Consider the following 13,414-nt stretch of genomic DNA (forward strand, 5'->3'; position numbering starts at 1 on the left):
TAAAGTGCCTACTAATCATTTGTGGGATCATTCCCACCCTTGATTTAAGACTTTGGGGTTGACCTCCGCCCATGGGCGGCTCACCTCTCCTCCATCCTCCCCAGTTTATCTCTCTCTAAAAATTTGACTCAGAAAAAAAAAGATGAAATCAATCCAGAAGAAATACCCTATTTTCAGAAGGGGGTGGGTGGGAGATGCGGAGAGTGGAAGGGAGAGAGAAAAAAAAAAAAAATTTGAGTCTCTATTTCTCCCCTCCCTCTCTCCCCCGCCCCAAACCGCCCCCTCTTCTTCCCCTAACCCGCAGCCAGTCCTCTTTTCTTATATCTTCTAATTCTCCTTTTTCTTCTTCCCATCCTTCTATTTCCATTCTTTGCAAGTCCAATCTCTCACAAAAGATTCTCAGTTCCTCTGGAAATCTCAGATAGGCTGTGACTCCATTTCTCCATCCAATTAGGCATTCTGGGGTTCCCCATCTATACTGCACCTTCTGCTTTCTCATTTGTTCCAATAAAGGTCTCAAGGATCTTCTTCTCCATAGGGTCTCTGATGTTAAGTCCGCATAGATTTGGATATTTAAATCTCTATATTTAATTATTGATCTTCCTTTAATCTTCCTCCAAATCTTATCTTTGTCCCCAGATTTTTGAAATTGAACAACTGTATCCCTCGGTCTCTCCTTCCCCATGATCTGTTTGAGCTTTCCTGTTCTGAACACTCCATCCAGATTAATCACTTCTGATTCCGCTCTATCCATTATGGAGTTTAGAATTTTACTAACTAGTTCATACAGTGATTCCCCTTTTACAGACTCTGGGATTCCTCATACCCTAAGATTACTCCTTCTTTCTTTATTCTCTTGAACCTCCATCCTATAAAGAAGTTTTTTCTGAATAAAGTCCATATTTATTATCTTCCTTTCTAGGTTAACAATGGTTTGGGCCTGATTTTTAACTTTCTCCTCTGTTTCCTCCACTCTCAGCAACAGGTGCCCTAAATCATTCCGAATAATGTCATTTCTTGTTTTATCATTTTCTCCAGACTTTGAAACATTTCTGTCATCTCTTTTTTATTTGGTACATGTAGTTCACCCTCAGGTTCGTTTTTCTCCAGCCTTTCCACCGTTTGTTGACTACAGCTGCTAATCATGTCCAGTGATAATCTAGGGTTACTTCCCAAGCTGATTTCCATTTCACCCTTTTCACTAGTATCTTGGGGCCTTTCTGGGGTACTATTTCCTTGAGTAGTATATTTCTTGATCGTTCCCGTTTGAGACCCTTTGAGCCCTGCTCCTTTAATTCCTTTATTCTTCATATCCTCTATGGGTCTTGTTTTTTTCTATGACCCCTTATACAAGTGTAAGTCATATGTCTATGGTTTGTTAACCCAGCCTTGCCTTGCTATTTTTCCTTTTATTTTACTTTTCTGTGTCTCCTTCTTCCTCTTCTCTTCTCCACCTCTTCTTGACCCTTGGGAATCCCCCCTCCTCTCTTTCACCTTTTTCCTCCCCTCTGCCACAGGAGATTATAGTACACACACAATATTCCAGTATGTAAAAAGCCCCAGCCGCTCTCACTCACCCGTCTCTTTACTTGCTCATCGGGTAGAGGGCCTTTCTCAGTCCCAGGGGGATTCCTCCCGGTCTCCTTTGGCCTCTCGGTCACCTGGAGGTCATCACAAGGCTACAGGCTGCTTCTCCCAATTTTCCAGGGTCCAGGGCCAGTCTGCGCGCCGGGGAACGAGGCCAGGAGTGAGCCGGCACTTCCCTCTCTGCTCGGGATGCCGGCCGGTCTCACCTCCTCCCAGAGATCCTCCGCGGCTTGTCACATGGTTCATTTTTTTTTGTTTCCGAGGGTCCCTGGGAAGGATGGGAAGCGGAGCCTAGCAGAGTGCTAGTGCCTCACGCTCTCCTCGGCCGCCATGTTCGGGCTCCTCCCCCGATCACCGCCAGTCATTTTAATCACTTGAGCCCTACCAAACCAGCTTAAGGACATGGACTGCCAAGAAGAGAGCAACTGGGTTAGCTGAGAAAGCAGAAGAGGTATATTCACCTGATACAACAAATCATAACAAGGTGTACGTTTAAGTCCCACACAAGGAAGAGAGGAGGTCCATTGAAATGGAAATTGGGATTGAAGGTGTTTCACAAGCTGTTGGGGAATGGAAACGTTCATAGCCACTGACTTAGTAGGATTTGCATGTAATCCTGAGAGATGAGCGAAATCAGTCAAAAGCGATAAGAGATTGGGAGAGAAATAAGTGGAGACGGAAGATACATCAGAATATCATCCGTAAAAAAGGCAATCTTATGATGCAATCCTGCCAATTTCAGACCCGAAATGTCCGGATGAAGCCAAATGCGAACAGCGAGAGGTTCAAGAGCCAAGATGAAAAGAAGAGGGGACGGGACAACACTGACGCGTAGCACCCTTAATTGGAAACTGAGAGGGTTCAACTCCATGATAACAGACTGTAGCGGACGGAATACTATAAAGTCTATAAATCCACTGAAGAAAATAATTTCCCACACCCCACCTCTGCAAGGCCCTCTGTAAATAAGTCCAGGAAAGAGTATCAAAAGCTTTAGTCATATCCAAGGACAAAAACATAAAATCACGGGACTGCAGTCGAGTGAAATGACTAATTAAAATAGAGCGCCAAATACTATCAGCCACCTGGCGCCGAGGCACGAAACCCACTTGATCCTTATCAATTAAGGTAGGGATTAACACAATCTATTAGCCAGAGTTTTCCTCAGAATTTTCACATCCACATTCAACAGAGAAATAAGGCGATAATTCGGCCATGATTGCTGATCCTTCCCCGGTTTGGGAATCATCACAATCTGGGCCTTTAGCATTTCCGAAGTCAGGTGACCATCCCACTTGAGCTGATTAAATACCTGGGCCAAAACAGGAATTACAACATCACTAAATTGTTTTTATAAAAGAGCCATAAAGCCATTCGGGCCAGCACGCTTATGCACCTTCAAAGATTTGTTTGCTGAAACTCATCCTGTGTAATATCAGCGCCCAACATGTCCCTTTGATCATGTGATATATGAGGTAAAGGAGTCTCCTGAAGGCACGTGTCGATGACATCAGCTGGGGCATCCCCCGAGCCAGCATAAAGTTTCTAAAGATGATGAGAAACCTCATCCACTAAATGCCTGGGGTTAGAGGTTCTCTGACATTTCCTAGTTTTCAGAGTATAATGATGTCGTCGAGTGGCAAACGATCGTAACTTATTAGCTAACATAGTCATAGAGGGATCATCAATGCACCCTACATACACTATATTGCCAAAAGTATTGGGACGCCTGCCTTTACACGCACATGAACGTTAATGGCATCCTAGTCTTAGTCCGTAGGGTTCAATATTGATTTGGCCCACCCTTTGCAGCTATAACAGCTTCAAGTCTTCTGAGAAGGCTGTCCACAAGGTTTAGGAGTGTGTCTATGGGAATGTTTGACCATTCTTCCAGAAGAGCATTTGTGAGGTCAGGCACTGATGTGGGACGAGCAGGCATGGCTTGCAGTCTCTGCTGTAATTCATCCCAGAGATGTTCTATCAGTTTGAGGTCAAGACTCTGTGCAGGCCAATCAAGTTCCTCCACCCTAAACTCGCTCATCCATGTCTTTATAGACCTTGCTTTGTGCACTGATGTGCAGTCATGTTGGAACAGGAAGGGGCCATCCCCAAACTGTTCCCACAAAGTTAGAAGCATGAAATTGTCCAAAATGTCTTGGTATGCTGACGCCTTAAGAGTTCCCTTCACTGGAACTAAGAGGCCAAGACCAAGCCCTGAAAAACAACCCCACACCAAAATCCCCCCTCCACCAAACTTTACACTTGGCACAATGCAGTCGGGCAAGTATCGTTCTCCTGCCAAACCACCAAACCCAGACACGTCCATTGGAGTGCCAGAAAGAGAAGCGTGATTCATCACTCCAGAGAACACGTCTCCACTGCTCTAGAGTCCAGAGCACCACATCTGACTCTTTGCATTGCACTTGGTGATGTAAGGCTTGGATGCAGCTGCTTGGCCATGGAAACATATTCGACATCTGTGCACTTCAGCATGCACTGATCCTGCTCTGTCATTTTACGTGGCCTATCACTTCATGGCTGAGTTACTGTTTTTCCCAGTTGCTTCCACTTTGTTATAATACCACTAACAGTTAACCGTGGAATTTTTAGTAGCAAAGAAATGTCACGGATGGATTTATTGCACAGGTGGCAATGTATCACGGTACCACGCTTGAATTCACTGAGCTCCTGAGAGCGACCCATGCTTTCACAAATGTTTGTGGAAATAGTCTGAATGTCTATTAAAAATAAGTGATGTAGCGCTGCTAAATAGTAGCTATTATTTAGCAGCACTACATCACTTATTTATTTTTAATTTGCTTTACTATTGATGTTAGCAGCAGCCACTGACATCACACTATTTTTATTTTTCTTTCTGCTTGTGTGCGTTTTTTTTTTTTTCCTTCTCCTCTCTCTCATTATTGAAGTAGCGCAGGGGTTTCACTCCTATATTCAACTAGTCTGAATGCCTAGGTGTTTGATGTTATACACCTGTGGCCATGGAGGCGATTGGAACACCTGAATCCAATGATTTGGAGGACGGGCCCAATACTTTTGGCAATAAAGTGTAGTTTCTCTGCACCGGTTCCCTTTTAACATTTCACATATAATAGTGACAGTTTCTTATGAGATTACAGAGCTGAAGTGAGTCATCAATATAGTTTTCTTCATCTGCAATCTTTCAAAACCAGTAAAAATGTTTGTGTATGTATCTATGCAAAAATAAAATTAAACATAACAGTTTCCTGTATATTAACGTGTGAGGACTTCAGGGGGGTTGCAGGTCCCCATGATCAGAGATAGGTTATTTGCTCCACCCTAAACAACTGCTGATCACATACTTGGTGTCTGTTAAGTGCTGATTAAAAGCTGTGCTGCATGAAGAGATATTTACCAGGAAGGTACTGAATGTAGAAACAGAAATGTGATGGCAGAAAAAGACCAAGTGGTCCATCGAGTCTTTTTTTTTTTTTTGTTTCTGCATGTTTTTGTTATTTTGTATTTATTTTTTTCAATATACTATTTTTATATATTAAATCTAAGTATTCTTAAATAGAGGAGCCCCCACCCAGCCTCAATAGCTTGTGTTAAACCTCAACAGGGACAGCATGTTGGATATGTACCACTCATACTATGTAATCCTATGTCTCTATAATGGTGACATGAGTTAATTTAAATCAAAGTATAAAGTTTAGCTACTAATAGCAGCCAATCAAAAATCAGCTTTAGTACTTGGCAACGACTAATTGGTTGCTATTTAAACTTTGGTAAAGCACTGTGCATATTTTTGGAGTTATAGAATACTTGTAATAGATATAATAAATATTCTACACCACATTGCAAAGTCTTTTTGCCAGTCAGTTTATGTTTTAAACACAACCACCTTTCAATTTAATAGCATTTTGAATTAGTTGATAGTATATTAGCATTGTAGTAGATATGCCGCAGATTTGATGTCAGTATTTATTAGGGGGAAAATTCTTCTGTTTGGGATAAAATCTGTATAATTGTACAGTGTGTAAAATATAATTACCTGGGCCTGTGAATATGGGTATGACCATTTAAATTTTCATTCTGTGGTTATGAGTTCATGTGTTTGTTTGTTTTTTTGTTTGTTTTTATTATTCATCTGTATTGTACAGAACCTTCAACAGAGAAAATCCCGATACTATTCACATCTTCCCTTTCAGTGGAAGGAGACTAGGATCTGGTGTCCTCATTACACTCACACAGACACTACCACTATTTCAGACAAGGCTGAGGAAGAAAAGTGAAGCATCCCGAGGAAAATAAACTAAATTCAAGGAAAACACAACAATTTTTTGGCGGGAATTAAACCGATGACCCCGGTATTGCAAGGCCACACTCCTGTTCTTTGTATTCCAGGCACATCTGGATTACCACTTATGTGATCACCACCAAGCAGTATAGTTATATTAATGTGACGAAGTACATGATAAAAATTGCATTATTGAAAGCGGAGATTGAGAACAAAAAAGTGTAAACATGTATGGCAAAACCAGAACACTTTATTAAAAGCTTTAAAATGACATACAATGTTTAATGTTTATGATGCAGCATGCTACTTATTAATGATTACAATGGATGTGATTCCACCGTGGTCTTGAAGATGATATTAGAGCAGCAATAGAACCCTTACCATTACTAAACTCAGTAATGGTAACGGTTTAATCGCCAACTCTACACACTTTGTCCAGGTTCTTCAGCTGATGTTGAAGGCTTTCTCATGAGGCTTCGCTTTTGTCTATCTAATAATAGATGGTATACATTTCACTAATATATATATAATGACAAGAATGAAGTACTAATGTTTATTAAAATACTACCTAATGAAGATCAATTTGGGAAAGTGGTGATTTATTACATATTAGGTGGAGTTTTCTCTTTTTCTTTGCCCATGAATTCCTGGTAGTTGGCGTTGTATGCAAGGTTTGGCATAGTACATCATCTATACTGTAGTGGCGTACAACAAACTTACAGTATATGATGATATCCCAAGCACAACTCCTAATTCCTAGACATCATCTTGTTTTGCCATGAGCCACGTTCAGATCTGTAAAGAATTGAGAAAAGGCTGAATAAAACAGTTTACAGAAACAAGGATTCATTCCCAAAGGACCCACTACCTTGCAAGCAACTACAAATCCCAGCATACCCTGGCAATCACCAATTGGGCATGCTTGGATATGTAGCATCCTAGTATCTACAAGTTAGCCATATGTATATGTGCTCTGAGATATATCCAGTGGTTAGAAAATTCCAAAACAATTCCTACATAAAGGGGTTGATTTACTAAAACTGGAGATTGTAAAATCTGGTGCAGCTCTGCATAGAAATCAATCAGCTTCCAGCTTTTATTGTCAAAGCTTCAATGAACAAGCTGATGTTAGTAGCTGATTTGCTACCATGCACAGCTCTACCAGATTATGTACTATCCAGTTTTAGTAAACCAACTCCAAAGTGTCAAACTTAAATATTCTAGAAATGACTGAATTTAGAATCATCCCAGAACTCATTAATCTCTTGCTTTTTTTGCACCATAAAAATAATGATATTTAGAGTTTTTCTTCAATGGCTGGTTTTCTTGTTCAGAGTCTGTGCAGCAATACAGATCGTTTTCATTAATAAACATTTTAATGAAAGGTGCCCTCTCTGACCACACTGCTGAACCCAAGAAGAGTCTCTAAACATTTGAAAAAACAAAATATTTCAGTAATTTACAATAGCATTTCCCACAATGAAATGTAACATTCAAATTAAATATTTGCCTTCATTAATACTTCTTTATTAACTTGACCATTTGGGCACACTTTGAGGGGGATTTACTAAAACTGGAGAGTGCAAAATCTGGTGCAACTCTGCATGGAAACCAATCAGCTTCTGAATTTTATTGCCATAGCTTAATTGAACAAGCTGACCTTAGAAGTGGATTGGCTACCATGCACAGCTGCACCAGATTCTGAGTGCACCAGTTTTAGTAAATCTCCCCCTTTGTGTGCAATATAAATAGATCTGTATTGGATGGCCTTGGAATTTCTACACAACTCTTATATAAATAAAATAATGTTCATGATAATCTTAAAAATATAGTGCAAAATTAACAATATAGCAGTCAATAAGAAATTGGTGTTTATTACACTGACTACATTTATCCACTCAAAGTCAATATCTGGTTACTAAACAACATTAGTCTAAGGCAAATGTATGGGAAATACATAATAATAATAAAAAATATAGAACAGTAAAGCATGCTAGTAAACATTTTTGTAAATAAAGTATGCCATAATGTGTTAATTATTTTCCTGGGATTCCCAGGGTTGTCATACTCTTACCTAACACATGGTAGAGAAGATTCAGGAGTTTAGCAAAGTCACTTCACCATTATCATCCTACTCCATCCACAGAGGCAAGTCCCTTGAGATTATGACTGGGGCTTGGGTCACTCTCTTTTAAAGCCACATGCTCATTTACATATTAAATAGTGGCTCTAAGATTGGGCACTCCTCTTTTCAACATTGTCAGCACCAAACGATAAAGAATGTGCATACACGGCACCTGTTTTGCATATACAGCTATGATAGGGTTGCAATGGAGGGGCTATGATAGGCAATGTAAGCATCCGATGCAGCAATTCTAGCTGTACTTTGTAGATGTAGAATGAGATCCTGAAAAGATAAATGAACAGACATTACTGTGCAGAACTTCAATTGTGTGTTTGTGTGTATATATTTCAAATGGGGGAAATGTTGCAAACAGTGTATACTGTATATTCCTATCATACAGTATATTGTAAATGTTCATGACATACAAAACCAAACTTTGTGTGATTAACTGTATATAACTATATTATAAAAAATACTGTGCCTTTCCTATTTCATTGTTAGCCTTAGCTTGTTTTCAGCATAGAATATTTTTGTTTTTGTGAATTAAACTCTAATCACCCATGCTTCTAAGTGCTAGTCTAATTCTAATGTTTTACCAACCCTCAAGCACTCAGACTTAGCCCTTATCCTAACCCAGAGAATTTTGACTTAAAGTAGTCTACCCAAAACCTAACTTATGCCGGCCATAGACGGGTCGACAATCAGATGTTTTTTTGGCCGATTTTCGCACCGTTAGTGGGTTAATTGGTTGGCCGTTTTTCGGGGTTTTTGCACATTTTTTTAATCGGGCATGTTAGAAAATTTGCGGACGATTTTGACTATCGGACGATTTTCCCGACAATGATGGGCAAATCAGCCGATTGTTTTACCAAAAAAAAATCTGCGCATGAGCCATGACCTGCAAGAAGAAGAAGAAGAAGAATTCCAGTCCGCTATTTTATTTTATATGAAAAAGTCTTGCGGTTGCAACAAATGTATCCATTTGTATCCAAAGAAAAACATCTGTATCCAAATAAAAACATTGTAATCCAAATAATGTATTACAATGTTTTTATTTGGATACAGATGTTTTTCTTTGGATACAAATGGATACATTTGTTGCAACCGCAAGACTTTTTCATATAAAATATAATAGCGGACTGGAATTCTTATTATTCTTATGTATTGCTGTCACATTGTATGGTGTGCTTCCCTGTCTCTGCAAGGGACAGAAGTTATGGGGTTAATGCCAGCCAAAGACAGGACGAAAATCGGCCGTTTTTTTAACGGTGGTAACATCGGCCGTTCGAATGACCGATTTTTCGGTTTTTTTTTTTTTTAAAAATCGGCCGATTTTCAACCTGTCTATGGCCTGCATAACTCTAAACCTACTCACAACCACATTCTAAAACTATTCTAGCTAGCCCTGTAAAGAAACCACTATACTTACCCGTTCTGCAGCTGCTCTAGTCCGGTTCCATGCTGGGCTGTCAGCGGCGGCTTCAGTGTTTAGCAGAAGCAGCCAACAATGGAAGGCCCATAGTAACTCTATAGGACCGGTGATCCCAGGCATTTCTCAGGTCAGTTCTCTCCTGCACACAACATCCAGCGCTGGAGACTGGATCGGCTTCAGAAAAGGTATGTATAACGATTTCTCCTTTACAGTGCTAGATAGATTAGTTTTAGAATGTGGCTGCGAGTAGATTTGGAGTTAGTTAGGTTTTGGGTGAATTTCTACTTTAACCTTATGCTAAGGGCTCCTTTACTTTTTAGCAGTAAAAACCTTAGATGAAAAGATCTGTGGTTTTTAAAGTGAAGTTCTACATAAAAAATGCAAACAAATTGCTGCATGCCAGAGTTAGGGAATAAAATTTTCAAAGTTTGCTGCATACAGTCATGCTGCAAAAATGTAAACAGTCCAATCAAATAAAATGGAGCAGTTCCCATGTGCAGGAATTGTCCAGTGTACAGCTGAACTAAACTGCTTGAGAGGGTATGAGCCCCAGCTTCTATCCTTAAAAGTAAACCCCTGACAGTGCTTAAAATCTAGTGTTCAGAAATTACTCTTCCATTGCAATTCAGTGGCCATAACTATCATATTATCCTTCAAATGTGATTGGAGCAAGTGGTTCGATTTATTAGAAACAGCATATGAAGGGTGGTGAAGACTGTATAGCGGACCTCTACCTCTGGAAAGGATGGCGTAGGAATTCCAAGTGATCTAAAAAAACTGCCTTATTAGCTACTATTGAATTAGTATTGTAAACGTTTATGTAATGCCCTGCTATGTAACAAACTTGGTTGTCTTATCTTGGCCCTGAGCTACCACCCTCTCCAGTTCCTCTTCAGATGACAAATCTTACCTTTGAAATCATATCCTTCATGTGACATCATTTGTTTCACCAAATACATACAATTCTGCCTTGTATAATGAAGCAGAACAATGAGATACAATAGCCCGCACCACATTTGAGAACTGTCTGTGATACCTTTTTTATTTGCATCAGCAGTTAAAGTAGAACTAAAGGAAAATGATTCATTTTGGGAAGGTTCCCATAGCCAAAACAGGAAGCGTTAGGAAATAACTGGCTGTCACCAGAACTAGTGTCCCCTATAATATTGTTCTGGGGACAACCCAAAATTTCAGATTTTCTTTCACTTTCAGTAATAATGGTTAGACAAATAGAGAAGGTGAATCCTACTAATGGGAGAACAGGCAGCAATAAAACCTGACAATAATGCTAATCCCTCTCTATCCAAAACTTAAAAAAGTTTAGTTGTACTTTAGGTTTTCAGGGCAACATTTGGGTTTTATCTCCTTTATCTAAGTTCAAAGTAGCACTGCTTTTGTACTTACTGCACAACACCACTATGGTGGTACCCTTGTGAATCATTTGCACAGTTAACTCTATGTATAGGTCCTTACTTTGGAAGGACAGGTAACCCAGAAGAAGATTAGAGCAGTAACAGAGACCCAAAGACGATGGTGGCATTACTTTACCCAATTAGTGGCTTTATTAACTGGCTGCTCAATTACAGCACCTTCACACTGGTCTTCGGACAGCTACGTCAGACCCTTCCTCTTGTGAGGATTCCACTCTTGCCATAGCCCTGTTTTTCACTAAAGCTCAGGATTTGCCAGGTTGGCTGGAATTACTCATTTTCTGCAAACCTAATTAACGTTATCCTACTTATGTACTAATGCATAAAGTCTGGAACAAAGTTAAACAACTAAAAAGGGTTCAGGGTTTTACCAGTTATGCTCTTTTTTGGCATAATGAAGCCATCCTGAGCTGGCCAAACTTCAGTTTGCTCCTAGATGGTGGACATAGGGCCTCACACACCTACGCCACATTTTTCAAGACAGTGTCCTCTACCCTTTGGGAGCTGCAGGCTAGGTTTCACCTCCCAAACTCTGTTTTTTTTTATTATATGCAGCTTAAGCATGCCATGGCAGCCCAGGGTCCCTCATGGGACTGGCGTATATCCCCTACACCTATCTTCCATCTCATTCAAAATTCATCCTCTGTGAAAGGCTTTATCTCTCAGTGCTATAGGATGCTCCTTTAAGCATATTTGGAGGGTTACCACTGTAAGGCCTTGGAAAGTTGGGAGAGGGATGTAGGAGCCTTTGATGAGGATCAATGGGATAGTGTCCTGGAATCTGTTCACCTTAATTCTCTGCATCCCAGAGACACTCACAACTGTACATTATTTTACAGGCACACAATACCCCCTGTAAACTTCATGCCATGGGCCTAGTAGATTCCCCTACTTGGTGTAAATGTCGCAACCTTATCCATATGCTTTGGCACTGCCCGAAACTACACAGGTATTGGGCCAAGGTAGTAGACACTGTGTATGCAGTGTTCCAAGTTTCCTTGCCCTTGGACCCTAAAGTATGCCTATTGGGTGTCTTGGATGACCCTCAGCTGACAGTTTACTCCCAGGTGACTAATAACAGGGCTCTGTTCCAAGCTTGAAATCTCAGTCTACAACACTGGAAGGCAGAGCAGCCGCCGACTCATAGAGGATGGGTGGAACGAATGAGCCACACATTGTGCCTAGAGAAACCTATTTTTCAACACCGGGCATGCCCTGGCAAATTTAACAAGCTGTGGGATAACTGGCTAGCCACACCAGGCCTCTCCCCCATTGATGTGGCATTGGACAGACTCTTATAGTTAATTTCCTAATGGGACCTAACTCACTACTTCTTTATGTGGGTTGCTGTATCCGCCTCATGGTAGTGTGCATTCTTGTACCATTCTTGCTACTTCAGAATGCCAATATGCTATATTCAGCCGGTATTTCTATTATTGTGCTACCTCCATGTACATGTGTGTGTATTTTTTGTATCTTTTTAAACTTTGTGTAATGATTGCGCGGTCTGGATGACCTCATTTCACTTAATAAAAATGTATTCTTGGTTTAAAAAAGTAGCACTGCTTGAATCTTAGAAAAGCTGGATACACCTCAAAAACTTGTCCAGAAAAATTAGTTGTTAGACCTCTTGCACATGGTACTGATGTTTGCGCATCAGCATTTCTGGACGTAATTATTTGTGCGTATTCAAGTGTATTTGTGCATACAATACATTCCTTATGGCAAATCTATGAAAATTCTAAATATTTATGTATTCACGCATACCAGGGCAAAATACTGACCAGGAAAGCAGATTTTTCTATTTATTTGTCTTTACTTAAGAATACACAGTGCTTGTTTACACATCTGTGTGCACAGGCACATTGAACACAATGGGCTGCATTTTCCATCTGTAAAAAACCCCGCTGTACTGAGCATTTCAAGCTGCAGTGTGCAGGAGGCCTTAGTGCAAATAAAATATTATGATGAACAGTACTCAGCTGTGTTGTGGCAAGTGCGCTAGTATGGCTACATTTATCTTTGCCAAGATGACTAAATCCATTCCTTGTAGCTGAAATTAATTTAAGGGCAATACTTCTGTTTTTCTTGTCTCTAGTTATTAACGGTATGGCACTGACTCATTCTTATAGCTTTGCTGTTTCTTTGTCACCTCTCTGACCTAAAAGTTGCCCAAACTTACAATGCTTATAATATACCCTTCTTGACTTCTTGAGTGCGATTAATTGTCTTTTATAGAAACTTGTACCTAGAGAATGATGGAGGCTGCCACTGGCAACCTCTTTCTAAAAATGTCATTTCCCTGGCTGACCTTGATAAAAGTGATTGTAAACCTATTTTTTTTTTTTTTTTAAATAAACTTGTTATGCTTACCTTCTCTGTGCAATGTTTTTGCAACCCTGATCCTCCTCTTCTCAGGTCCCTGGATGGCACTCCTTGTCCCCCACCCCTTCCCACCATAGTAAGCTACTTGCTATGGGCACTCATGCAGACTCGTTCCTGAGCCCTCCTTTGTGTGTCCATAGACACACAGAGCGTGGCTCGGCCCAGCCCCCCGCTCC

The 13,414-nt window shown here is 40.3% G+C and overlaps 1 long non-coding RNA gene across 1 annotated transcript; it reads right to left on the bottom strand.

Moving 5' to 3' along the window:
- Positions 1-6,096: 6,096 nt before the first annotated feature.
- Positions 6,097-8,047, bottom strand: LOC149457947 (uncharacterized). The gene is made up of 2 exons (XR_016313546.1): positions 7,941-8,047; positions 6,097-6,661 (listed from the first exon to the last, which is right to left on the bottom strand). It is a non-coding gene; the product is annotated as an uncharacterized LOC149457947 (long non-coding RNA).
- Positions 8,048-13,414: the final 5,367 nt, after the last annotated feature.

This window comes from Staurois parvus, unplaced genomic scaffold (assembly GCF_062004578.1).
Source record: "Staurois parvus isolate SC_StPar_1 unplaced genomic scaffold, SC_StPar_1.0 ptg000299l, whole genome shotgun sequence".
Classification (NCBI taxonomy): domain Eukaryota; kingdom Metazoa; phylum Chordata; class Amphibia; order Anura; family Ranidae; genus Staurois; species Staurois parvus.